Source organism: Misgurnus anguillicaudatus, chromosome 11 (assembly GCF_027580225.2).
Source record: "Misgurnus anguillicaudatus chromosome 11, ASM2758022v2, whole genome shotgun sequence".
Classification (NCBI taxonomy): Eukaryota; Metazoa; Chordata; class Actinopteri; order Cypriniformes; family Cobitidae; genus Misgurnus; species Misgurnus anguillicaudatus.
The window spans coordinates 21,029,611-21,057,189 of record NC_073347.2 but is presented as its reverse complement, the minus strand read 5'-3'; the positions used below and the strand labels follow the sequence as shown (position 1 = coordinate 21,057,189).

General features: G+C 41.2%; 1 long non-coding RNA gene across 9 annotated transcripts in view; it reads left to right on the top strand.

Moving 5' to 3' along the window:
- The window catches only part of LOC129416802 (uncharacterized), a 342,254-nt gene that overhangs the window by 127,507 nt on the left and 187,168 nt on the right, over positions 1 to 27,579 (top strand). For all 9 annotated transcript variants that reach the window (XR_012372153.1, XR_008635554.2, XR_008635548.2 and 6 more), the window contains one exon: positions 2,144 to 2,201. This is a non-coding gene — a long non-coding RNA (uncharacterized lncRNA). The remainder of the gene's footprint in view (positions 1 to 2,143; positions 2,202 to 27,579) is intronic.

Here is a 27,579-nt window from a genome sequence, read left to right as displayed (position 1 = left end):
TTATGGCAGATACCCATCTTCAGTCAGCCCCCCCCCAACCACACATGCACACACGTTCTCCGCATTAAAAAGCTCTGTTTTCTCCCTCCAGCATCCTCCCCATTAATTCTCTCCCTTTCAGTCACTTGTGTTTGTCTGATTTAACAAGATAAGATTTCAGAGCTGATGTTGGCTGTTCTTAATGTACCACAGGGTCCACAATGGGATCCGCAACTCGTCTTCTGAGAGAGGCATAAATCGGCTGTTCGAGAGGGAAACAGGGGAAAAAAGTGAATTAGATATGCAGCATTACAATTTTACAGCCTCAGCCTCAGAAATTGAAATAGTGGAGATTAATGTATCATACATTATACACTGTCCGTCGAAATCAGTGCTAATATACTGTGCAGGCTTGCGTAACAGGAATAAGACTTTTTAAGAAGTGCTCCTAAGGCCACTCTGACCTCGGTAAATGATTCAGATCTCTACGCTTCTCTCGAGCAGTCTAACCAGAAAGCTCCCGAGGAAAAATAATCTCCCATTGTACAATTGTGATTTAGATCATTGCTGATACAGTGCCAGTGACCATGGATACAAGAGAAATGCACTATATGAGTGAGCTGCAAAGGAAACACGTATTTTGCAAAGTGGACATAGGGTGTACAGTGAGGTTTTTAAAGTTTAAATCACTTGAATTGTTTAATAATGCCATTACCAATAATATTAGTATTAATTATATCATTGTTAATTGAAAAATTAACATTTCATACACTGTAAAAATGTCTGTAGAAATTACAGTATTAATGGGTATTACTGGCAACTAGCTGCCAGTAACTTACTGTAGATTTTACATTTATGTTATTTACTGGCAACATTTTGTTCAAAATTAAATAACCATGAAACATTTTTTGACTTTATCTTCTACAGTAAGTTACTGGCAACCAGCTGCAAAATTACAGCAAATTTTTTAGAGTGTAATATTTAATTTAAGTTATTTGTCTTTTTGTCTTTTGTGTTGCACAAAACCTGATTCATGCAGATGTTCTCATAGCAGTGTATGCAGTGTTTGCTTGAATACTTTAGTGGTCTCATTAAATATTGTTAATTTTACCATGGAGCTGATAAATGCTTTATTCTGATTGGTTGAGAAATGGATAAGGTATGCATTAGTTTTCGATAAACGCACATCTGGCCTGTCAAATGTCTTAAAATAACCACCAGAGCAATGTCTGTGGCAACCATGGTATAATTGACTCCGGTCATTTAAATTATTTGAAAATAATGCACATCTGCCGTGTAACAATTTTCAATTATTCCTTACGTATGGTGCCTTTAATATTTTTTAGTGCTGGCCAAAGATTAATCGCGATTAATCACATACAAAATATTTTGCATAATATATGAGTGTGTGCTGTGTGTAATTATTGTGTATATATAAATAAACCACCCCAGTCTCACAAAATTTTGTTATATAGTCATGTAAATTTTAGATTCTTTTTTCGTGATATTATCGTGAATTTCCGTGTTTTTTCGTGATCGTATAACGAATGTCTGTTTTCGTGTGATTATCACGTATTGGTTACTCCACTGTTTTGTCCTATTTTCTTACCATTGTAGCTTCGGTTTAGGGTTAGATTTACATAAAATGACATCTTTACCCAAACCCAACTCTAACCCAAACGCCAGGCGACATAAAAATAAATCAGAAAAATAATATAAACCAATATATAAAGTGACATTCTAATGCAAACACCAAATCTAACTCTAAACTGAAGTGACAATGGTTGGAAAATAGGAAAAAGCAGTTGACTAACCAATATGTGATAATCACACAAATATATATATATATATAAAATGATTAAAAAAACTTCTGAAATAGATATATTTATTTATGTGTGTGTGGTTATATATACATAATAATTACACACAGCACACACTTTTATTTTGTATCTGATTAATCGCGATTAATCTTTGCTCAGCACTAAATTTTTATTCATAACATTTCTTTGTTCATTATTTCATCCTCAAAATTATTTTTGGGATTAAATTGGTTTTAAATCCCAGATATGTAATGTGGTGATGTTTCGTATTTTCTGATAAAAGTTCATTACAACAGATACATAAAAAGCAAATTTATGTGTACTTCCTATTTGTTCTTCAACAGATCTGTGGCTCAACAGTGAAAATGATTTGGAAGAAGAAGAGGATCAGCATTCATTCAGGTCAGAGAGGACACCACATCCCACAAAAGGATTGATTTTAAATGACATGAGATATTTGAATATATGTGTTACTCATTATAAATGTTTATTTATGAAACCATAACATACATCCACTGACCAGCTTCCTCGGGTGCCTGTCATTTTGTCTCTCTTTCTTATTTCATTTTTTTCTCTCTCTCTCTTCCTCTGTGTCTGAATCTTTGTGAGTACTGATTGGCGAGCCCATGGTTTTGATTAACTTTGTTCTCTTTGAAATCAGACAGCGGGCACATATCTGGGGGCATCATGCAGAATGCTTAGGTTAAAAAGCTTACTGAAAGGATCAAGTTTCTTGCTTAATAAAAATCAATTCAATGAGACTGGTTAGAAAATGAGTCATAATGTCAGCTTTAGAGCGATTTGCCATTATGCCATTATGGCTAATTTCATCTTTTATTCTTCTGCTTCCATTGTTGCTCTTTGATTTCCGGAGATGGGCATCTAAATGATTCATAGCTGTCTGCTGTCATTATTTCACTATGTTGAAATCACAGAAGAGTAAATGACATTTATATGAATTAGTAGGTGTTGTTTAGCACATCATGGCTGTAGAACAATTATCATCTTCTCTTGATCCAAAAACTGCTACTGTTGCCACACCGCTTTATCCCATATAATCGATGCGATCAGTTCATATACTGTACTAACTACCACTCAGGTACCAGTTTTACTGTATTTATACTACAGTTGTTATAGCCATGATTAAATAGGACTTGAGTTGCGCAATTACAAGCATTTATTATTTATTGTCACAGGGGTTTATGGTAATTGAATTGAATTCAGTACAGCACAAGGAAATAAAACTAATATAAAATCTAGTTTTTAACAGCAGTGGTATCAGAACAATAATTACATTAGATCAAGTATAACATGAGACTTTGTGGTCCGAATCAGTACTTTAATAGTCTATGAGAGCACACTAAAAGTGCAGTCATGCATTAATAGCACGGCTCAATTTTCTCTGCTGATTCAGTGTATAGTATAAAACAACATGGCTATTGTCAACCTGGCTTTTATTACATCATCACTACCATTGTTACATTATTAATACTACATCATTGCTAGCACTTTTACACCCATTATGATTGTGTCAGTAGTGCCACAGGTGCATTATTGTTATATCATTACTACTGTTACATTATTACCACGTCATTTTCTGGTCCATTATTATATTCGTACCGCAACCGTTACATCCATTATCTCCACATCAATCCTACTTGATGTCATTATTACTACAGGATTAATACAATGTTACACATATATTATATATTATTTATTACATCACGCAAGTGCGCCGGTCCTCTTAAAGAAATGTTCATATATGTGAAATTTGTCAGGTTTGTAAGCTTAACTGTTGTTACCCTGGATGAGGAGGAAATGAGAGTTTATGTAATATAACAATGGCATTGGTAATCTGCTCCATAATTTCCCCTGTCGTTGGTCATATCTTGCACATGGTGCCTTAGAGATGAGGAGATAAAACTGCTTCATTTCTCTAGGTAAATGGAGGAGGGGTCTGCTTCATCTTTTTGTACCAAATGAAGGGGGGACCGCAATCCCTATGACTTTGCGCCCCTCCTCTGCTGACAGTTACCACACACACACACGCACACACAAGTTTGCCTCACCTCCCCTCGAGCTTCCGTCTGTATCGCACAAACAGCTGGAAACGTTGATTTTCATTTTCTGTTGCCGGGCAATGCGACGTGATGTCTTAACACTTGTAAATGAGCGCTTTTATCTGTCACTTTAATGCGGCGTAGATTTTATTGCTGACGTATTATCACGTTTTTAATAACGATAATCAACTGCCTCTGTTGTTTTTCCAGCAGAAATTAAATCCTGACACAGCGAGCAGGACTAATAAAAGATGTACTAGCTGGAGGAAATAAGAATAAATAAATATGACGAATCACGAGGGCTGGAAATCTGTATTTGGATGCGAGAGACAATTACGCAAAGAGTCAGAATGCATCAGGCTCTGTAATAACTGTGCTGCAGGCCTACATGTTTGCTTGCCTAAACAGACTGTGGGTTACTATGTGTTACCACTTACAGTGTCCAAATTCATTCAGGGCTGATCACATAGAGGCTCGTGTGTCAGGCAGTTAAACATTTCTGCACATGCCCGTTATGATAATGACAGGTTTGGTATTATGGTAAATTTGTTGTGTTTTCTCCAACTGCTTCATGGGACAAACACTGAATGTAAAAGACATACAGACTTCCTGTACTGTAGGTGTAAATGCATTTTCGACGTAAATGCTATTATTTAGATGGAGTTTTAAAAAATACACTGGGGTCCTAAAGCCTAGGATTTTTGTTAATTTTGAGTAGGCCTAAGATACCATTAAAAAGAATCAAAAGTAACCAGCAAATGTGTGATATGTTGGCTATTGTAATAGATTTGACAGAAAGTATGCTGCTTTTTGGATCATTTTCAAATCATGCTGGAAAAACATGGATTTTTATATGAATAAGATATGCCAATTAGTAAATTGATGTTAAATTTTAAACAATTTTGCACTTAATATAATCATTGATAAAAAATATGCAGCATACAGTAGAAGCCTTTTCAACACATTTTCAGAAAAAAGGGTACAAGAAATTGCAAAAGTTGTAACTGAGGCGATACCTTTTCAAAAAGTACATTTTTGTACCTAGTACTTGCATATTGGTACCCCAAAGGTACACATTCACTGTAAAAAATAACTTTAAACAAACTGTTGCCAGTTAATAACATAATTTGAAATCTATATTAAGTTACTGGCAAACAGCTGCATAACTACAACTATTTTTTAAAGTGTTGGTATTAAAGAGGCACATACTGGTTCCTCAAAGGTACACATCTGTACCAAAAAGGTACATTTTAAAGGATTTTTTAAAAGGTACCATCCCAGTGACAACTTTTGTACCTTTTTTTCTGAGAGTGTAGTGGCCCTCATTGTATTATTCAAAAGTAGGTACATCGTTTTTTTCTTTTCACCAGATAAAAGTTCAGTGTGTGAATAAGTGACTAGATTAGACATAACTAGCTCCATCTCCAAGTTTGAGGAAGTGCTATCTAGTTGTCCGACTAATTAATTTATTTATTCATTAACGGCATTCCCACATCTGTGGATGTATTCATGGTGAGAACTGGTTCATCTACACACAAGTCATTCTATACACAAATTGGGGAAGGGCAATTCAAGGGCATCTGAGTCAGTGACAAAAACGGTTTAGCAAGATGATACTTTTTTAAACTTGTTTTAAAAACATGCATCAGGTTTATTTGAATGCACAGTGTATTTATGTTAATTTGAACCATTTTTATGAAAGTTAAGACTGAATGGACCTGAAAATGTCAAATGTTGTAACAGCTAATTGTGCCAAAGAATGAGAAATATTTAATATTTTACCCACCTTCGTGGCATGTAAGCGTAATCATAAAAAATATAATTTTATTAATTATTTCTAAATGTAAGTTTAAATGCGTTTTAGTGATATTTGTCCTGACATATTCTGAAAACAGCTTTGTTTTCTAAATAATCTTTGACAAATGATGTAAAAATGTATGTAAAAAATCATATTACACTAAACAAGATGATTATATTTTATTCCACATTTTTAGGAATATGTTTATATTTTAATTTAAATACAGTCATGAGCCTGTCAGCCTTGTATGTGTTTTGCATGTGACAGGATTATGGCAGCCCTTATTGTTGCCTTGTTTTGTGTGGAGACTCACATGGCCTGTGTTTATGTTTTGTGTACCTCGTGCTCTTAAAGGAATAGTCTACTCATTTTCAATATTAAAATATGTTATTACCTTAACTAAGAATTGTTGATAGATCCCTCTATCATCTGTGTGCGTGCACGTAAGCGCTGGAGCGCGCTGCGGCGCTTCGATAGCATTTGGCTTGGCCCCATTCATTCAATGGGACCAATCAGAGATAAAGTTAGAAGTGACCAAACACATCAACGTTTTTCCTATTTAAGACGAGTAGTTATACGAGCAAGTTTGGTAGTACAAAATAAAACGTAGCGCTTTTCTGGGCGGATTTAAGGGAGGAACTATATTTTGTGGTGTAGTAGCACTTTTGGGAGTACTTCGACTCGCCTGAAAAGTCCGCTCCCCTTCTCACTCTCATAATGGGAGAGGGAGGGTGTTACTGCGCCGAGTCGGGGTACTCCCAGGAGTGCTGTTACACCATAAAATATAGTTCCCTTTCAGTCGGTCACTACGACGTCACGTCGTGACCGACGAATTGGGAGCTCGCTTAGAGAGACCAATCTGCTTCGAATACTACTAAAACGCCAATGAACTTGGCATTGAGATATTTGCATAATGCTGGCGCCGCCCCGCCAGGTGCGTATATAAGGCGCACGTGCAAATAGGGAAATCAGCTTTTTATCGCTTCGAAAGCCGGCAGTATCTGCTACTGAGAAGCTACTTCACTCTGTTGGGATCGATTGCGGAAGTTGGTTGGACTGGCAGTACCACAGCGGACGCTTCGCAGTATTCCACAGGCTCTGCATCTTTTTTGTTTGTTTTGAGTTTAGTGTGTGCGTTGCCTTCCCTGTGCGCATCATCAACTGAGCATCTGAGTGAATTTCCCTAAAAGAGTGATACGAGAGAGCTTTGTGCCTTGTTAAAGGCAGCCACTCTCTCGTATATCCGGACATTAGCGTCCTTTTCAGGATGGCTTTTCGTCCGTGCGATCTTGGATGCGGGAAGTATATGGGTCCGAAGGACGGTCACGAGCGTTGTCTTTCGTGCTTGGGCATCGAGCACGCGGAGGCAGCGTTCGCTGGGGGTAAGTGTTCTCACTGCGAGAACATGTCCCTTGTGGATTTGCGGAGACGGTTGTCTTTCCTCCGGGGAAAACGCAACCCACGTCCGACGAGCGCTGATCGCCGCCACGGTGCGGCTGTGAAGCTCTCGAAAGATGATCTCCGCATCACTGTGCTGAACCGGGCAGGGGATTCGTCCTCTGCTTCTCAGCCTCCTCATCCACAGCCGGTTGATGCGCCGATGGAAACTTCAGAGTCGTGTTCTACGATGTCTGTTGGATCTGTCGTGCCTCCCTCCGGGTCCACGGAGACCGCAGCATCCGAGGGTGGGCCCTCTACCTCTGAGGATCTGGATGTCCTCCCCCCTTCCGGACGGGTCGTGACGCCGGATTTCGATCCAGAGATGGTGGCCGTGCTCTCTCGAGCGGCGGAGACCGTCGGGTTGGAGTGGGTTCACCCCCCACAGCCCGAACCGTCCCGCCTGGATGATTGGTTCTTTGGAGCTGCCCGGGTTTCACAACCCTCTCCGCCGGTACCTTTCTTCCCCGAGGTGCACGAGGAGCTGACCAGGACCTGGAGGTCGCCGTATTCTACCCGTTTACGGCCGTTTCAGCCCTCCCCCCTCACCTCCCTCACCGATGGAGCCGCTAAGGGCTATACGGGAATCCCCCCCGTGGAGCGTGCGGTTGTGATGCAATTGTGTCCGGCCACCGCTTCCACCTGGAAGGATCGCCCAGCCCTCCCCTCCCGTGCTTGCAGACAGTCTTCCGGTTTAACGGGGGCTGCCTATCATGCATGTGGAGAGGCGGCTTCAGCCCTGCACGCTATGGCGTTGCTGCAGGTCCACCAGGCCAAGGCCTTGAGAGATCTGCACGAGGGAGGACACGACTCGCCTGTGCTTTCGGAGCTCCGGGCCGCTACGGATCTGGCCCTCCGTGCTACGAAGGTCACGGCACAGGCGATCGGTCGTGCGATGTCCACGATGGTGGTCCAGGAACGCCATCTGTGGCTCTGTCTGGCCGACATGACGGATGCAGAAAAGAACAAGTTCTTGGATGCGCCCGTATCCCAGGCAGGCCTGTTCGGCGAGTCGGTGGAGTCGTTTGCCCAGCAGTTCTCCGCCGCCCAGAAGCAGACGGAAGCGATCGCTCAGATCATGCCCCGGCGCAAGCGACCTGCATCTCGCCCCCCAGCGCCGGCGGCCCCGTCTGCTCCTCGCCGAGGGCGCCCTCCGGCGGCTGTCTCCGCCCCCCCCGCTAGAACGTCTTCTAGACCACGGAGAGGGAACAGCCGTCGGCAGCCCGCCCCGCCCGCACCACCCGCTTCCCGTGGCAAACGGAAATCGAAGCGGCCCTGAGACGGGCGACCTGGAGTTGGATGGGATCACTCTACGGGAGACGGTGACGGCACCGCTCCTTCCACCGGTAGAGGGCCGGGTGGAAAATCTTTTGTTTCGTTTTGTTTCTGTTCCGCCGGCTTCTCAGCCGGCACCCACAAAACCACAAAAAGAGTGCATTCCTATTCCTTCTCCAGGTCTCCAGAGGATCGAGAGAGATGTGAGCGGGCAGTCAGATGCTCTTCCTCCCTCTCCTCTGTCGCCAGTGGGTGTTCTGAGGAGTTCGAGCTCTCCCCTTCGGAGACCGGACCACCAGCAACCCCTTCGGAGTCTGCGTCCTCAGCTGAGGAGACCGGACGACCGTTTACCTCAGCGGGCTCAGGTCAGTGTCACACACACACATACTGTAGATGCTTATGCTGTCACGGCAGACGCACCGGCAGTCCCGCCTGTCCCGCCTCGCTGCCCCGCCGCGGGTACACCGGTAGTGCCGTTAATTCCTCTCGTACGGTCCCTGGGGGCTTGGCTTCAGCTTCCCAGTCCGTCTCGTTGGGTTTTACGCACGATCCGCCTCGGTTACGAAATTCAATTCAATCGGCACACTCCCAAATTTGCGGGCATACGTTTCACCACGGTGAAAGCGTCCGTTGCACATGTACTGCGTGCAGAGGTCGAAGTCCTGCTGGCGAAGGACGCGATCGAGCCGATCCCTCTTACCGAGATGAGATCGGGTTTCTACAGCCCGTATTTCATAGTACCCAAGAAAGGCGGCGGGTTACGACCGATTTTGGATTTGCGTGTCCTGAACAAATCTCTTCAGAAGAGGTCTTTCAGGATGATTACACCGAAACAAATTTTCAGTGCAATACGCCCCCAAGATTGGTTTGCAGCGATAGACCTGAAAGACGCGTACTTTCATGTGTCCATTCTCCCTCGTCACCGACCGTTTCTCCGGTTTGCGTTCGAGGGGCGGGCATATCAATACAAAGTACTACCGTTCGGGCTGTCTCTCTCTCCCCGTGTGTTCACGAAAGTGGTAGAGGCGGCGTTAAAGCCCCTCAGAGAGAGCGGTGTTCGCATTCTGGCTTACCTCGACGATTGGCTTATAATAGCGCATTCTCGGCGGACGCTGTGCGAACACAGAGATCTAACACTTCAACATCTCGCCCGTTTGGGTCTTCGGGTCAACTGGGAAAAGAGCAAACTCTGCCCCACGCAGAGGATCTCTTTTCTCGGTATGGAACTGGACTCGATCGATTTATCGGCGCGTTTAACAGAAGAGCGCGTCCAATCAATTCTGACTTGCCTCGGTTCATTCCGAGGGAAGAATGCGGTCCCTCTGAAACAATTTCAGAGACTCCTGGGGCGTATGGCAGCAGCAGCGGCCGTGACACCGCTCGGGCTGCTCCATATGAGACCGCTTCAGCGTTGGCTTCACGATCGAGTCCCGAGGAGAGCGTGGCGCGCTGGCATCCATCGTGTAACCATTACACCTGCGTGTCGCCTAACATTCCCCCCGTGGTCAGACCCCGCGTTTCTCAGGGCCGGCGTGTCCATGAGACAGGTCTCCCGGCATGCTGTTGTGCATACAGATGCCTCCGACACGGGCTGGGGAGCCACGTACGACGAGCTCACGGCTTCGGGGGTGTGGACAGCACCCCAGTTGCATTGGCATATCAATTGCCGCGAGTTATGGGCGGTATATCTGGGACTCGTACGCTTCGCTCAGGAGCTGCGAGGGAAGGATGTACTAGTACGCTCAGACAACACTGCGACCGTAGCGTATATCAACCGTCAAGGCGGTTTGCGCTCTCGTCACCTGTCGCATCTCGCTCGTCATCTCCTCCTTTGGAGTCAGAAGCATCTGAGGTCCCTTCGTGCCATTTACATACCGGGCTCGCTCAATACAGCGGCAGACGCGCTTTCCCGAGCAGCGCGCCCCGGCGAATGGCGACTCCACCCCCAGACGGTCCAGCTGATTTGGAGGAAATTCGGTCGAGCGCAGATAGACCTATTTGCGTCACCGAACAATACCCATTGTCGCCTGTTTTATTCACTAACCGAGGGCAGCCTCGGCGTGGATGCGTTGGCACACAGCTGGCCGCGGGGCCTGCGCAAATATGCGTTCCCCCCAGTGAGTTTAATAGCACAGATTCTGTGCAAAGTCAGGCAGGACGAGGAGAGCCTTTTAATGATCGCCCCATATTGGACGACCAGGAATTGGTTTCCGGAGTTAATGCTCCTCGCGACAGCCCCTCCCTGGCGGATTCCCCTGAGGAAGGACCTTCTTTCTCAGGGAGGGGGCACATTATGGCACCCGCGCCCCGACCTGTGGAATCTCCACGTTTGGTCGTTGAGCGCGCGCAAGGTTTAAGTGATTTACCCCAAGCGGTATCTAACACTATTGACGCGGCACGAGCTCCGTCTACGAGACGGGCTTACGCGTTAAAATGGAACCTTTTCGTCACCTGGTGCTCTTCGCAACGCGAGGACCCCAGAGAATGCCCTATTAACATTGTGCTTTTATATCTTCAACATAGGTTAGATGGTAGGCTGTCACCGTCCACTCTTAAAGTTGATATCGCCGCTATATCTGCGCATCACTCACTTATTAACGGCAGATCAGTGGGCCAGCATGATTTGGTTGTTAGATTCCTGAGAGGCGCTCGCAGGCTAAACCCCTCGCGCCCTCCTTCTATTCCTCCCTGGGACCTGTCCATGGTGCTGAAAGCGCTACAGAGTCCTCCGTTCGAGCCTTTGCAGTCTGCGAGTCTGAAGCTTCTATCCATGAAGGCTCTGACCCTACGAGCATTGGCCTCGGTGAAGAGAATAGGGGATTTACATGCATTCTCTGTTGACGATTCGTGCCTTCAGTTTGGTCCTTCTGTCTCGAGCGTGACCTTGAGACCCAGACCAGGCTACGTGCCCAAAGTTCCCACTACTCCCTTCAGAGATCAAGTGGTGAGCTTGCAAGCATTGCCTTTGGAGCAGGCAAACCCAACCGAGGCTTTGTTGTGCCCCGTACGCGCACTGCGATTCTACGTGGACCGCACGCAAAGCTTCAGGACCTCAGACCAGCTCTTTGTTTGTTATGGTGGCCAGCAGAAAGGGAAAGCTGTCACTAAGCAGAGGATGTCTCATTGGATAGTTGATACTATCGCCCTGGCTTACAATTTGCAGGGCATTCCTTGCCCCTTTAATTTGAGAGCGCACTCCACTCGGAGTGTTGCCTCATCTTGGGCATTAGCTCGTGGTTCCTCGCTAACAGACATCTGTAGAGCTGCTGGTTGGGCGACACCTAATACGTTCATTAGATTCTACAATGTTCGTATCGAGCCTGTATCCTCTCGTGTTCTGTCCTCACCAGGGAGGACACGGAGAGCAGACTCGCAAGTCGGCTTGCAGCCTCCGACTGAGGCTCCAAATTGAGTTTCAGTATGGAAGGCTAACAGAGCAAAAATGCGTAATGGTTTGATTTGCTCTCTCCACTGCCTTGACAGCCTTTGTTGCGGAGCATTGGCTGTCAGCCTTTCACTAGTTGTATTCTCACGAACCTACGTGTTTGGCCAGGGCCCCACATTGTGTCCCAACGGGTTCCTTTGTGAGTATTATTCCGTGGGGTTAATCCTACCAGCCCACGTTTCCCTTAGCAGAGCACTGCTTTGCTTACACAGCCACGGCTGTCATTTATACCTCAACTACGGTTGACTTTCGTCCACCATTAGCCCTTAACGGGGCGGTGGCTTCCGCAGCGTCCCTATACCGCTCAGTTAGGGCGCTTCCCAGTCGCTGGCACTACTGTGGGGTTAAAGGAACATCTAGTGCCCGGCCTTCTGCCTTGAAACCTAATTCTCCTATCCTTAAGTGGAACCGGAGGGCTTTAAGCAGACACTGGAAGAGGTCAGCCCCTAGTGGCGTTTTAGTAGGGTTTCCCAATTCGTCGGTCACGACGTGACGTCGTAGTGACCGACTGAAAGGGAACGTCTCGGTTACGGATGTAACCCTCGTTCCCTGAAGGAGGGAACGGAGACGTCACGTCCCGTCGCCACAGGTGCTGCCACCTGCTGTTTAGGCCGGTCACCTTCCGGCTTTCTCAGCGAACAGAAGCTGATTTCCCTATTTGCACGTGCGCCTTATATACGCACCTGGCGGGGCGGCGCCAGCATTATGCAAATATCTCAATGCCAAGTTCATTGGCGTTTTAGTAGTATTCGAAGCAGATTGGTCTCTCTAAGCGAGCTCCCAATTCGTCGGTCACGACGTGACGTCTCCGTTCCCTCCTTCAGGGAACGAGGGTTACATCCGTAACCGAGACGTTCTCTTTTAAATTTGCTTAGAAAAGCGCTACGTTTTATTTTGTACCACCAAACTAGCATTTATGCTATAACCTGGCTTATTTACGGTCTGTACAGTAATGTTGGATTGTTCATTAATGTGCACTGTCCCAAATATATAAATAAATAAATAAACCCACGCTGACACATGGAGAACCTGCAAACTCCACAGAGAAAGGCCTCCCGGACCCAGCCGAAGCTCGAATTGACCTACAAGGCTCATTCTTGCTGTGAGGGAACAGTGCTACCCACTGAGCCACTGTGTCACCCTGTCTGACCAATTAAACGTTTTTTAAAGACATTTATTAATATAATTATTTTAATTCTGTCTGGTGCCAGTAGTCACATGCTTCACCCCTTAACGCCTCCTTTCGTCTCCTTTCCTGTCCTTTCTTCTCTGTTCCTCACTGAAGGACAAATAGGTCCCAAAGCTTTTCACACGAGACCACAACCTCAGTGGTGTCAGCTGCCTTTGCTCTCCTCTCAGGATGACAGATTCATCAGGTTTAGGTTTAGCTTCAGGGCCTCAGGAGAGTGAGCGATCTGCTCTCCGGCCGGCCCAGTGTTGAGAATCAGACGTTCCACTGGGAGCACCGGCTCTGGTGGCTCTGGCCATGCGAGAAGCAGTCGATGTAGACCTTTGTGAACCTCTCAAACTGAAACCCATGGCATCACCCAAATGTTTCCACAAGGCCCCTTTAGTCTGTCCAGTTACATTGCTTTGTTATTTCCTTTGCGTCTGTTTCTTGTCTAGTCAAAGAACCTGGTGGAGAAAGATCTCCTAAAGGGAAGAAAACATGGGCGTTATCGTTCATACAAGTGAGACTCGCTTGTAAGTCTTTGTTTTAGAGTTTATTATGAGCGCAGATGAAACACGCTTGCAAAAGCTGGCACACCCACACACGCTCATTGATAGGAGTACTGTATTTTTCATTATCAGAGTCTGTACCCTGCTGTGCCTTGTTCTGGTCTCAGTGTGTGTAGATCAGGCCTGCATTATCTTGAGAGTAGATTTGCTCATATTTGCTGATGGCTTCTTTTTTAACAATGGTCCATCAGGCTGCTATCATCAAAGGGCCTGGTTTTAGGTTGAATGGCTGCATCTTGGGAGCACATTAGCCTGTGTGTGTGCATGACCTGGTTGTGTGGCTTTGATGTGCCTTTGTTCTCTGACCCATTTGAGTCCTGGCTGGGCATGTGGTGTGCCTGTAAAATGAGGGTGGCTAAAAACCCACAGATCTGGGTATCTCCATAGCCTTCTTTAAACTGAAAGCAGTGTCATGGTGAAAGGGCAGTTTACGGCGATGCGTGTGATTATACGTACGAATGTTACGAGCAAAGAATTAAACAAGTTTCAATCTTTTTTTGGGAATATGTCGCAATGTCATACTATTCACTCTGCCTTGATGTCAATAATATATTTTTTAATTAAAGCCCACTCTATAAAGATATAACACATCACCTTATTTTACATCAACTATCTGTAATTAACTCAGAAACTCTTTGAAAGCTTAACATTCGACATCAAATCTACTCTCACTGTTGTGACAAACATGATGGCATTATTAACCTTCTGTGAGGTCAATTTTAATCCTATTTAAAGTCTGGAAAGTTATAAAGTCAAACTTTCTTTTTCATTTTGTGTAGACAGGCAGCGTTCAAAAAGACATTAAAAAAAACGAGGGCAATTACGCATCTGCGCCTTTGACACAGAGCTAGATTTTAGCGCAGACTACGCAGGGTAAATTGGCCTATTTTAAGCATGGATCTGACATGTTTGGAGTCAGATAATGTGCGTCAAGGAGAGAAGGCCCAAAGTGATTAAAGCTAGCCAAGACATAATTATGTCAAACTCTGCAGTTGTCCTAAGCCCTCTCTAGTTGAAAGAGATTCCTCGGAAATAACATGAGAGATGAGAAGAGGAAAAAGAAAGTGAGGGAATACAAGTAAAAGTGAAGGGAACGTGTCTTAAAGTGGTTTGTCACATTGCTAAAGCACCCTCTGTTGACCCGCCCAATTTGGGCAAACAAGACACCTGCTTTGAAAAAGAGCATAGTGTTATTTTACAAAGCTGTTAAATACAACGGAAAAGGCCAAAGCAGTGTAATGTTTGTCTCAAGATCTTTATCTAATCAAACTTTATTGCACTTTCTGCTAGTGGTTACACTATTACAGTATATTCTATTTTCTTTTAAATTTACTTTTTCCAGATCTGTCTGTCAAAAATGTGGCCAAATTAATCCCAAACTGTTTAAGGGTCCTATGTATCAAATGTACACAATATGTGTACATTTAGTGCTAAAATGTATCTTTGAAACACTAATGTGTCTTAATTTGAACCAATATACAGTTTAGTTCCTCTGAGGTACTAATATGAACTCTTTGGGTTCAAAGATGTACATACTTTAAAGGGTAAAGCCCCTAGGGACCATTTTTGACAATTTTTTTTCTGACACTATCTGAATTGAATAGTTTGACACACTAAATTTTGTTATAATGCAGTTTTGTGGGATTTCATTCCTAAAACAAGTCTCGATGCACATCTGTAAAGACAGGGCCTAAAACTTTTTTTTGCCAAACTTGCCAATGGCCAGTCACTTAAGAAAATTTTCTGGCCATATATATATATTATCTGGCATATATATTTTACATCTGCACTAACTAAACATATATTTAAAGATATTTAATATTAACAAGATGCGTCACTGGTATTGATATGAATGGGGGAGATTGCAGCAGTCAGAATGGCTGCTCTAGTCCCGCCTCCCAGTAAAAAGAGCCAATCGTCAATCAGAATCCTTTGGGAGAGGGACTTTGCGTATGCCCAGAATCGACTGGTCTTGTTTGTCTTGTTCTTAACAAGACCTTGAGGCTTTGCAAATATGGCGGCAGACTTCCTTAAAAGGACATTGACATATTTAAGTAACACTATGCAATAAGGTAGCTACTATGTATTAGTAAGCTACATTAGTTAACCTGAACTGACAATAAATAATATATCTACAGAATTATTATTCAAAGTATGTTAAGTAACATTGATGGTGGTGTGTGTAAATTTTAGTTGCATCTAATGGTGAGATTGCGAATAGAAACAACAAAAGCTACGGTAGCTGCCACAGGACAAACAAGTCTACCTTAGAACTACCTTAATTCTACGTGGCATTGATACAACAAGGTGCTGAAAGCATTCTTTAGAAATGTTGGCCCATATTGATAGGATAGCATCTTGCAGTTGATGGAGATTTGTGGGATGCACATCCAGGGCACGAAGCTCCCGTTCCACCACATCCCAAAGATGCTCTATTGGGTGGAGATCTGGTGATTGTGGGGGCCATTTTAGTACAGTGAACTCATTGTCATGTTCAAGAAACCAATTTGAAATGATTCAAGCTTTGTGACATGGTGCATTATCCGGCTGGAAGTAGCCATTAAAGGATGGGTACATGGTGGTCATAAAGGGATGGACATGGTTAGAAACAATGCTCAGGTAGGCTGTGGCATTTAAAAGATGCCCAATTGGCACTAAGGGGCCTAAAGTGTGCCAAGAAAACATCCCCCACACCATTACAATTTTGGTGAGCTTGTGCAAATTGTAGCCTCATTTTCCTATTTGTATTGGAGATGAGTGGTACCCGAAGGGGTCTTCTGCAGTTGTAGCCCATCCGCCTCAAGGTTGTGTGTGTTGTGGCTTTACAAATGCTTTGCTGCATACCTCGGTTGTAAAGAGTGGTTATTTCAGTCAAATTTGCTCTTCTATCAGCTTGAATCAGTCGGCCCATTCTCCTCTGACCTCTAGCATCAACAAGGCATTTTCCCCACAGGACTGCCGCATACTGGATGTTTTTCCCTTTTCACACCATTTTTTGTAAACCCTAGAAATGGTTTGGATTGCTTAAATCACCTTTCTTTTCCATTCTGACATACAGTTTGGAATTCAGGAGATTATCTTGACCAGGACCACACCCCTAAATGCATTGAAGCAGCTGCCATGTGATTGGTTGATTAGATAATTGCATTAATGAGAAATTGAACAAGTGTTCCTAATAATCCTTTAGGTGAGTGTAAACTAAGATTAGTTTAGCTAATACTACAGCACATGCAAACAAATTAACAAGGCTGCTGTATCACAAGCTATTTCAAAACCGCTCTTCGTATTTTATTACCTCATTTGGTGTGTCAAGAGCTGTAAGAACAGAGAACAGAATCAAACATTACCTGTATTTATGACGCTGCGATATAAGGATATAAGCAATCAATCAATACGCAAAAGAGGCTGTGATTTTCAATTAGCAGGGAATCAGATTTGAATGAACAACTATATTCCATGCCAACGCAGAGAACACGTGGGAGAAATGATGTTATGATGGTCTTTTCCTGGGCAAATGAATACAGACTTCTTATCACTTGCAAGACTCTATAAAGCAGCTACATGAATTATCATCTGACTTAGAGAGAGCGGTGCTTTAAACAAGCTCAGGTTAAACCCTGGAACACAGCAAGGTGAAAGAAATGGAGGAATGATGAAGGTAGAGAAAACTGTGAGAAATGCTTTTATAAAATCTTTAAAGGGCACCTATTTCATTGCTAAAACAATGTTATTTTTTGTATTTGGTATAATACAATGTATCCACGTGGTTTATGGTTAAAAAACACATTATTTTCCACATACCATACATTTTTGTAGCTCCTGATATTCCGGTCTTCCTGAAACGCACTGATTTAGTACAAAGCTCATCAATCTGGAAAGCGCTGTGTCCCTGATTGGCCAGCTAATCTGTACATTTTTATTGGCCTGAATACCTCTGACATCAGCTGGAAATGTGACGCTTCCTTACCATGTTTAAAAGATTCGGTCCAAATGCAATGAACAGGAGTTAACTTACACGCTGAGTCTGAAGCGGGATTATGATAATGTCGGTCTTGTCCATGTCAATCGGCCCAGGAAGTAAACTTTTGCCTACCATCTGTGTGCTTGTTGTAGTTCAAGAAAAGAGATTTGCATTGGAAACGATAATTTGCGTCATTGTTTACTTTGGGGTTTGTACCTTTTGCATATCGTTAACATGTACTAATAAACACTTACACACCAAAGGAAATTTAAAATCATGAATCGGACCATAGATGCTCTTTTATATATGTATACATTAAAGGAACAGTATGTAGGATTGTGGCCAAAACTGGTATTGCAATCACAAAACTTGTGGCTAAAACTGGTACTGCAATCACACAACTGGTGGCCAATACACAAAATGACAACTTAAACATCAGTTGAGGGCTGCAACTCCACTTTTTAAATGACAATATCCTGGCCGGACCACTGTTGTCAGTGATATAAGTATTTGAAATGAAAATTATTTCTTAATGTCTAGTGACATATCAGGGCCATTTTATGATGAATTGATATACATTTCTTACATACTGTTCCTTTAACTTTATCATTGATACAAATAGTTGTAGTAAATTTTTATTTAATAGTTTATTTAATTTCTAGACATTATGCTACACCACTTTTTTCAGAATATGATGTGAATCAGTAGTTAAGGTTGAGCTCCACCTAAGGTTTGTGAACAAATGTTAAAAGGCTCAAAGGTTGTTTTAATTTTAGCGTTTAGAAACATTCAGCTTAGCTTTTTCTCTTGTAGAGTTTTTTAAAAAGTTCCCTACAGTGCCAGCATTTTTTAGAATTTTCCTAAAAGTTTTTCTAAATTTTCCTAAAAGTTTAATAGCTTCCTATATATATATATATATTTTTTTTTTTCCAGATCGATATATAGGAAAACAACATATAAAATTAAAGAACAGACCCTCTGCTTTCAAAAAAAAGTTTAATTCTATATTCATTAGTTTTTATCACCTCTCAAATATGGGTAGGTTTCTTAAAAAAATATTTTTAGCAAAAAGCTAAGATTATTGCATTTTTGTAAAGAACTTTTGTTAGAGATCTGATTCAGAGCGATGATCAAAACGTACACAGAGTTTTTACTGTTTCTTCATCAGTGTATTCTTCAGCTTTTTAAAAGTTTGGTAAGAGCGCCATCTAGTGGATAATAGCAAAAATATGGATCGCTACAAAAACTCGTCATTGGCGCGGAAATGCTTTCTCTTAATTGATGAAACTACTCGCCAATGGCGTAGAAAGAGTTAACAGTTTAGTCCGAAAGAATACTAGCATGTCAAAATACCTTGGTGTTTTTGGCCTTTTTAAAATCTCAAATGAACTTTGTTTCTGTGCTGGAACAAGACCCCAGTATGAAATCTGTTTACGGGCCTCTGCAAGGAAAGCGAGCCATTCTCACATTCACAAATGGCAGCTGCTTTGTGTGGCAATATCCTGGCAGGCAACTAAGAACTGGGGAGATTCTCATTGCACCGCTCCCAGGCGGTGCCGGTCATATTGCACACGGGCCGAGCCGCTTTTATATCCGTGTTTGTTTTAGGGCAGACTCTGAACCTTCAGTCCGTACTGATGAGCCATCTGGAAATGGTTTGGTGCCATCTTCTATAAAAATCATGCCCCTTTATGAGCATGACCTCAGGCTCATCATCACTCATGTACTGTACAGCAATATTAAGAATATGATATGGAGAGCTCATGGCATAGCACATGACATTCCTACAACATCTCCCTTATGGCCGTGTGTACCCAGTGCCAGGGCTTTTTCTGAGTTGAGTGTTTACAGAAACAGTAAACTTATACTATACTTCAACATGCATTTTTATATTGTGTTTATGTGTCTCTGACTAAATATATTTTTTTGCTGTAAAACTTTATCAAGTCAATTCTTGAATGTCTTTTTTTGATGTGAACACATTAACGAAAAGTTAAAAGAATCCCTCCACACTTTGAGATGTGGTTTATTAAACAACATATATATTTCATTCAGTTGCTCACGAGAGGCAGGCATACATGTTTACCTTTATGGAGATTGGGAGAAAACATCAATGCGTCCGTTCTTTTTTGGAGTTTGTTTGTTTTCCATATTGACGAGAGGCACTTTGAAGAAATTGGGTTGGCAGTGTGTACAAGTCATTAGTTGTGTTATATTCCTGTTTGTAACCCTTTATTGTTTGGATAATACTATTACATGCTATTTCTCAGTTATTTTGTACATTTTCTTTGTTAATAGTCTGATTGTCATCATGCTTCTGTTCGTAATTCTGTCTTTTTGAAATTCTGTCTTTGTCCTTCAAAGCGTTATGTGTGCAAAAAAGTCATAGTCTGCCATGCACTGTAATTTAATAACGTTCTTTGTTCTAGTATCATTCTTCATTTCACAAAATTATGCAGGTGAAATATTAGCCAGTGTTACAGTCACATTATGGCAAAACCAACTTAAGCCTCTTTAAAGATTTTATTAAATTTTAATGAGCAGGTGTCACATTTGAACTAATCTTACATAGAGAGGCTGCTCACAAAGACTCGTGTGTATTTAGCTTTTATATTTTCAGCTTTTAAATCAACATATTATTTGTACATGCTACTATGAAAAAGCGTTTCATCGTTGTTTGTATTGCAGTTGGATGTTAGTATTGTTGTCATGTGCTTTATGTAAAATAAGCAATATGACAACAGTTGTCTGCATAGCACGGCAATATCAAAACAATTGTACCTAAATTCCCCAACTAATAAAAAACAGATTACAATGTGCAGTCACATGGAGATCAGTGTTAAATCTTTACTGTCTCAAACGCTGGGCTGTGCTGATTTCCATAATGCATAATCTCTCTGCATGCCGGCCTGTGGCTTCTGTCAGGGGAGGACACTGGCTGGTGCGTGTCCGTCCCCACCCCCTAATGAAGCAGCGCTCTGTCTGGCCCTCTTATGAGAAACAGCGGCTCTGGCCACCCTGCATTCCCTCTTCTGTCTAGATTACCAAGATCACAATCTCTACATGCAGCCAATTACATACATGGAAATTGAATAGATGAAGAATTGGGCAAAGCAGGAATTGGCTTCCTGGAGAAAAAGGAAGGGAAAAGATGGGGGTCTATTCTTGGTTTACTCGCTTTTCTTGCTTCTGTCGTCTCCCATTTGTCTTTTAGTCGGTTATACTGTGGGCAAATTCCATTTGAAAGTGAGCATCACTGTGCCCATCTACCTCTGAAGGGCACATCACTTGGGTACCTGTTAAGGGTGCATGGCCATAGACTCTTATATAGTATGTGGCTGTTTGAAAAAGCATATGCGACACATCACTGACATTTTATTTTTCAGCTGAAAATTATCTTCATATTTGTGTCTATTATTGCAGTGCTAAATACAACCTCAAATATATCTTTGGATTGACAATTCAGTTCTGTGTGAAGTCCAGTCTCATAATAATTATCTTTATCTTTAACATGGTCTTGCTAAGTCAATATTAAAAATATCAAGGCTATATTTACTTTATGTTTGATGATTTTATGTTAAAAACAGTAAATTACAAAAAATGTACAGTATAGGATTGCTAGGTTTTAGGGGTGTCCTTGAATAGTCGAATATTCGATGCATTGATAGGAGAAGCCTGATTCGACTAACAGTCAAATCGTCGCAGATGGGTGATTCTCATGAAATCTAGACTTAAAAGGTGTCCAGCATCACATTTTTTTTAAAAAGCCATTGAAGCCAATTTTTTGCACATATAAGATTAAGGTCTGAACTTACTATAATCATTATTTTTAGAGGATTTAATAAATATTTCCTATGGAATTATTTACATTTTTTAGATTATCATTATAAAAAATTATCATTACCGCTACATGATATTACATTAAATATATGCAGTATATGACAAACAAAATCTTTTATCTGAAGAGAAAAAATAAGAACTGTTTACCTGGTAGCCATCTTGAGTGTCACAGTCAATTATGTCCCTTCCAACATTTTTTGTTTTTTTTGTTTTAAATGTTAGTTCCCTGAGGGCTTAAACAATAGTTTGTTGTACTGTGGAGGATGAGAATTTTTTCTTAGACACATGTTTATTCCTTATTATTTTACCAATGATCACCAAATACCAGATGTTTCTTTACTGTAAACGTTTATAGTATAACATGCACTGAAGCGTTTTATTTTTTCGATTTTTTAATTATAAATATTTCCATGTCAAAGAACCAAAATAAAGTCATGGACACATTGCGGTAATGAATATTTTTCCTTAAATGTGGAAACAATTTGGTTTGGTATGATGTCATTTATAATTATGTACAAAATAGTACACGAAGAGATGTTTGTAAATGCATGCTTCTTATTTTGATACTCTTACTTTGCATTTACTTTTTTAATCAAAATGTTTCATGACACCTCATAGTCTAATTTTGCAAGAATCACCCAGATGTGTTATGAAATGAGATCATTCAATTTTATATGGGTGCACATTATCTGATTTCACATATAACAGCTTTCTCCCAATATATTAATATACAGACTATTATGATAATGCTATGTGTGAAGTAGCTTTCAATAAATATTTTTTAAAATGCGTTAATAAATATAGCAACCCCCCAACAGGGCACGTCCATATGGGAATAGGTTTACAGGTTAATAAACCTCTGCATTTAAAAAGACAAAGCTGGCAATTCTGGCGATACTTTCGTTCTTTTAATAATTTCTTTATTTTATTTAATTTATAAATCACTCTGGGTTGTCTGATTCAACTATTTGGCTTGTGTTTTGTTTCCGTGCACTTCAGGCATTTTGCACATATTTGTTCTGCACCTTGTTACATCTGACCTTATTTTATTTAAATTATTTATTAATTATAAACATAATTTCTGATCTAATTTTATTTAGTAGATTTTTGATTGTTTTTAGTTGTATCAGTGTTACGCTGTTGCGTGCTGGCCATGGTGCTGGCGCATGCAATTTAGCCGAATGCGCTAGGTGCTCTCTGCGTCAATAAAGTGATTTTTTTAACAGGTCTAAGTTAAAAATGTATTTAAACAGGGGGATTATCTTGTCAAAAGTGAAACTACAAAACCACAAAACAGGTAAGCTGTTTCATACATCTGCACCGAACCTATATTTATGCCTGACACGACTGTCTCTCTTGTGATGTAATATTATGGTCAGTGTTCACTTTCAAATGATAGAAAAGAGATTCCTGAAACAAATGATATAAAAATCATCAGGTGTTTCTGTATCTAAAGTGAATACAGAGATGATCAAAGTCAAAGTAACCAAGCAGGTATTTCTGTGCAAAATAATAAACTGTATGTCTAAAACAATCATTCATTTCAGTGTTTTTCTTGTAATAAATGAACATTTAAGGAATTGTATGTAAAGCTTAGTTTTTTATCATTTACAGTAACAATCACAAATTATATGTCATTTGTCGTTTTTTTTGGTCATGACTGCTTTGATGCGCTAAATCGTAAAATTAAATAAAATCTCTGAATTTTAACCGGGGTTTCCCAGATGATCACATCTGTTATTTTTTTAGGTTTAGTTATTAAAATGTTTTTGTTATATGTTTGTGTGATGTGGCTTTAAAATGTTATGAGGAATCATTTAACGAATGTTTATACTGCCTTTCATTTTAACCTAAAAAAGGTAAAAAATGCATCATCAGTTTTGTCTTCGTTCATCACTTGAAAGACAATTTTGGTTACTTCATCAGAAAGTTGTTTCTGTGTGCTGCTTGTGAAAGAAAATAAAAGTTAACCATTTGTTTACTACCTGGTCTGGTCCCCCTCCCAACCACACACACACACACACACACACACATAGATGATTCGACTTTCACGTTTAGTTTCACGTGCGCTCGTGAAACTATCATGCGTGGACGTAAAACTATCGCGTGCTTACATGAAAGCGAAAACTTCATGTGTGCACGCGATAGTTTCACATGCGCACAAAAAACTAAACTTTTTTAAATAATTCTGCACATGAAAGTTTCACTTGAACACGCAAAAGTTTCACGTGAGCACGCAAAAGTTTCACGTGAGCACATGAAACTAAACTTTAGATTTTTTTACTCCAATGTCACCTTAGGGGCTCGGTAATTTTCCCCCTCATGGAGTGCTTTTGAATTGCCAAAATGGATGCCTGAGTATGTTCCTTTACATCTAGCAGACACTTTTATATAAAAAAAATGTCTGTTTCTTGTATCTTGCAGTTTTGGTTGTTCTTTATCTTCCTATTTTCATTTCTCCATCCCTCTCACTGATGGAAAAATTAGTAAGTCTCAGGATGATTGTGTTGAAGACCTGAGCTCTGATCCCTTCTTATTCTTTCTCTCTTTCACACACACTCACACTTTTTTCTGTGGTCTTGATCAGGGCCATTCATTTATTTACATTAGCCTGGCCGAAAGGCATTGTAGAAAGTTTTAAAACCTGGAGCACCATAATGGTTTATTTAAGCTGCCACCCAAAAGCCGCTTGCAGACGAGGCTAAGAGGATTTGTGACGCCTCTGTCTATCAACCTCTTCAGAAATAACAGAGCCACTTTCTTCAAGCTTCAGACAAAAGTCAAGCAAATAAAAAAAAAGGTGAAATCGTGCAATTAAATTTGTAAAGTGAAAATAAAGTCCACACAAAAGTTTAATGAAGCAATATCACGCACACGCAATAGTGTTGTGGTACTGAATAACAACAGGGCTGGGATTCTGCAGCATGCACAATTGTGCTGATATATTGCACAGTATAATAATGTTTTCCGTTGTTAATCCTATTAACAATAGGTTAAATTTGAGTAAAATACACTGTAGACCAGGGATGGGCAACTTTGATAATGCCGTCACCCAAACCAGTGGCATTGGTTTTAACCCGACTGGACCCGAATGTAAACTGACGTGTGTGCATTCTGCAGCCCCGGTGGCCTCGCAACAAATTTGGCGAGCTGCTCCATTTGTTTATATGACGATGACACCAAGGTAACTGCTAAAATGTACATTTAAAAATATCTGACATGTCTGTCTGAACGAAAATTAACCTATCGCCAGCCACACAATGTCGCAAGCGCTCTTGCAAACAGAGGAGAGGTTTGAAAAGGACATTGACACACACATGCGAGAGTTCACGCGTGTCCGAGACATGCGTGAAACTTTTAGACCCGAACCTGATCGGGTCTTGTGTCGGACCTCAGTTTCCGGACTCCGTGTAGACCTCTTCTTCACATAAGCCCAAACATGGGACTATGCTTACTGTGAGGATCCGCGGGACCTAGCGCCCCCTCCTGGTTGGGAGTATTTACGTCCTAATACAAAATCATCATTTTAAAAGTATTTGATTATGTATAATATGGTCCAGCGGGCCGTATTAGAATTTACCCCGGGCCGTGTGCGGCCCGCGGGCCGCCCGTTGCCCATCCCTGCCGTAGACACACTGTAGTTATTTTGCTTACCACTGATTAGAAAAGTCCCAAATATCAGTGATGGCCTGAAGGTATTTTAATGAAGATCATATAATCGAAACGCCAAGAAATAAGGACTCTAAACTTACTGTACCAAAAGTTATTTCCTCCCTCATCCTAAATTCCAGACATTCACTCAGGGTTTATTCTCCGATGTCCAGCCAGATCAGTTTAGATTTAACACAGGATTTTTCTCCCTTCAAATTCCACACTGTCTCCTTTATGATGCAAATACCGAGATTGATATCCTATTTTTGTTGCATCCGAGTGTGCCAAATTTCTGATTGGCTGCAGATTTTAAATTTGATTTAATCTGGGTCAATTTGCAGAACAGTTTAAAGATGCCAAAGCACTTTTTTCTCCAAGCTCATGATTGTAAATGTGCGCCTTATGAAAATATAAGTGCTAAACTTTTGCATCATAAGTTTAATAACTGGAAAGAAAAAAATAGAAATGAATGCGAAAATAATCAGCAGAACAAAAATAAAGCAAAACATATCATGTTTGCAGCTAAAACAGAAATTGGCCTGAATAGGTCAGACAAGTGAAAATGGATGGATTTATTATACAGACAAATCACCCACACAGACATCACCATCTTCAGTCTTTTCCGAATTACAAACTTCAAATAAGAAGTCATTAAGAGACCAATGCAAAAACATTATGAGCACTTAGCTTGAAATATTCCGATATATTGTATGTTGAAGATGCAAAGTACACTCGTGCAATGTGTGGTTTCGCTAATATTGCTTGTTTATTATTCCAACCAAGTGTGAAAAGTGTGAAAGAACTATAGTACATGCATTTACATATAAAAAATACAAACTTTTGTCTGTATTTTCTGATTCCACCTCACATCACGGTAGCATTTCTAGTTTAGTTCACCCTGTACTTGATGTCTTATTCCTTAAATTCCAGCTAAGCGTGGCTGTCCAAGTGTTGCTCATATGTAGAATGTGAATTTGTGTAGGAAAGCCAGTATCTCAATACAACTCTCTGTCTCTGACTGCCCACCACTCCGGGCCGTGACATTAATCCTTATTTTCTCCATCCTTTCATTTACTTTTGAGTTCTGTCTCTTTGTTGTCCTCTCTCGCTTCTTTCTCTGTTGCTTTCATTGCTTTCCCCAGCAGGTTACACAAAGCAGATGTCTTCAGTGGCCTGACAGGGGCATTCTTATCAAATTATTACAGCTTCTAGGTGAACTTAGTGTCTGAAGGCAGCTATACATATTGCATGAATGTTGATATTGGACTTGGTACATGTGGGTATTTATTTTTCCTTGTTTGTTTGTTTGTTGTGATGAGTCCAGCGTTTTGGCTTGTTTTGTTACATTTTTAATCATTTGTGTAGTATTTTGTGCAAGGTGCAGTATTGAAATTAAAACTATTTAATACAAAGCAAAGCTAGAAAAATATTGCATTGTAAAATGTTTTCTTGTGGGGAAGAATGGTCAAGGTTTTTCTCTAGTGAATATTTTTCTGGACTGGTAAATTGATAAAATGTCAGTCCCTCCAGAAAAACACAATTATGCAATAAAAAAGCTGCATATTTATGCGGGCCCCATTTTTTAAAATATGCTTTCGCTGCATAAATTGCAGATTTCTGCTCGCAAAATATGTGGGGCTTGCATGGTTTCATAATCCTCGCATTTTTGTAGCAAAAAGTCAAATATATCTTAGCAGAAAGTTGAAAAATTTTGCATTTATTTCACACATGCGCAACCAAGTTACGTAATTACACGACGTGAACATCACGTTCACGCTTTTGCAAGTTTACACAATATGGCAAGTTCCCACAATTTCATCGCATAAAATTGCATTGCAAAATTGTCATACTCAATTCTAGTCAGAATTTGAGTCTGAAACCGCTCCATTGGGCTGTGATTATGGGGCGTGTTTCAACGGAACTAAGACAAAACGTGCCTCTGCACTCAATTGGATAGACCTACAACCAATCAGAGCAACCGAGTGTGCGACGTATGTTGAAATGGCGTCTTTTGCAGCCTGACTGAACTGCTAGTTATTTTGCTACAATGACACTAACATTATGATTATACTAAGCCTGAGTAGCGATTGTACATCGACACTTACTATGTTTACACCATTTCATTCATATCACAACATTGTGAGTTGTTTACTAAGTCATACAGTCAGACTATCTCTTACCATTCATAAGTTAGATGAACTTCATCCACGGGCTTCCGAAAAGGACCACTAGTTATATCCACGTTGTCTTAGGACCATCGGAGTCAGCTGATAAATTAAACTTTTGCCGAAAACCGGAGGAGGGATGTCAAAAAAATCTTTACGATTAACAAATGTATTGATTGCGTTTCTCTGTTCCTCTTTTAAAATCAATGCGCTGTCGATTTCTTCTAGAACAAACTCGATGGCAGAATCTTCATATCTCAATTCTCCAGCGGCAGCCGTCTTTGTTGTAAACGGATTCAACACAAGCGCTCTTTGGTCACGTGGTTGATTACGTTACTGTTGATCATCTGTCCATCATCGTATAAAGCCCTCCCTGACAATTTGATTGATCTGACAGTTTTTGTTCGA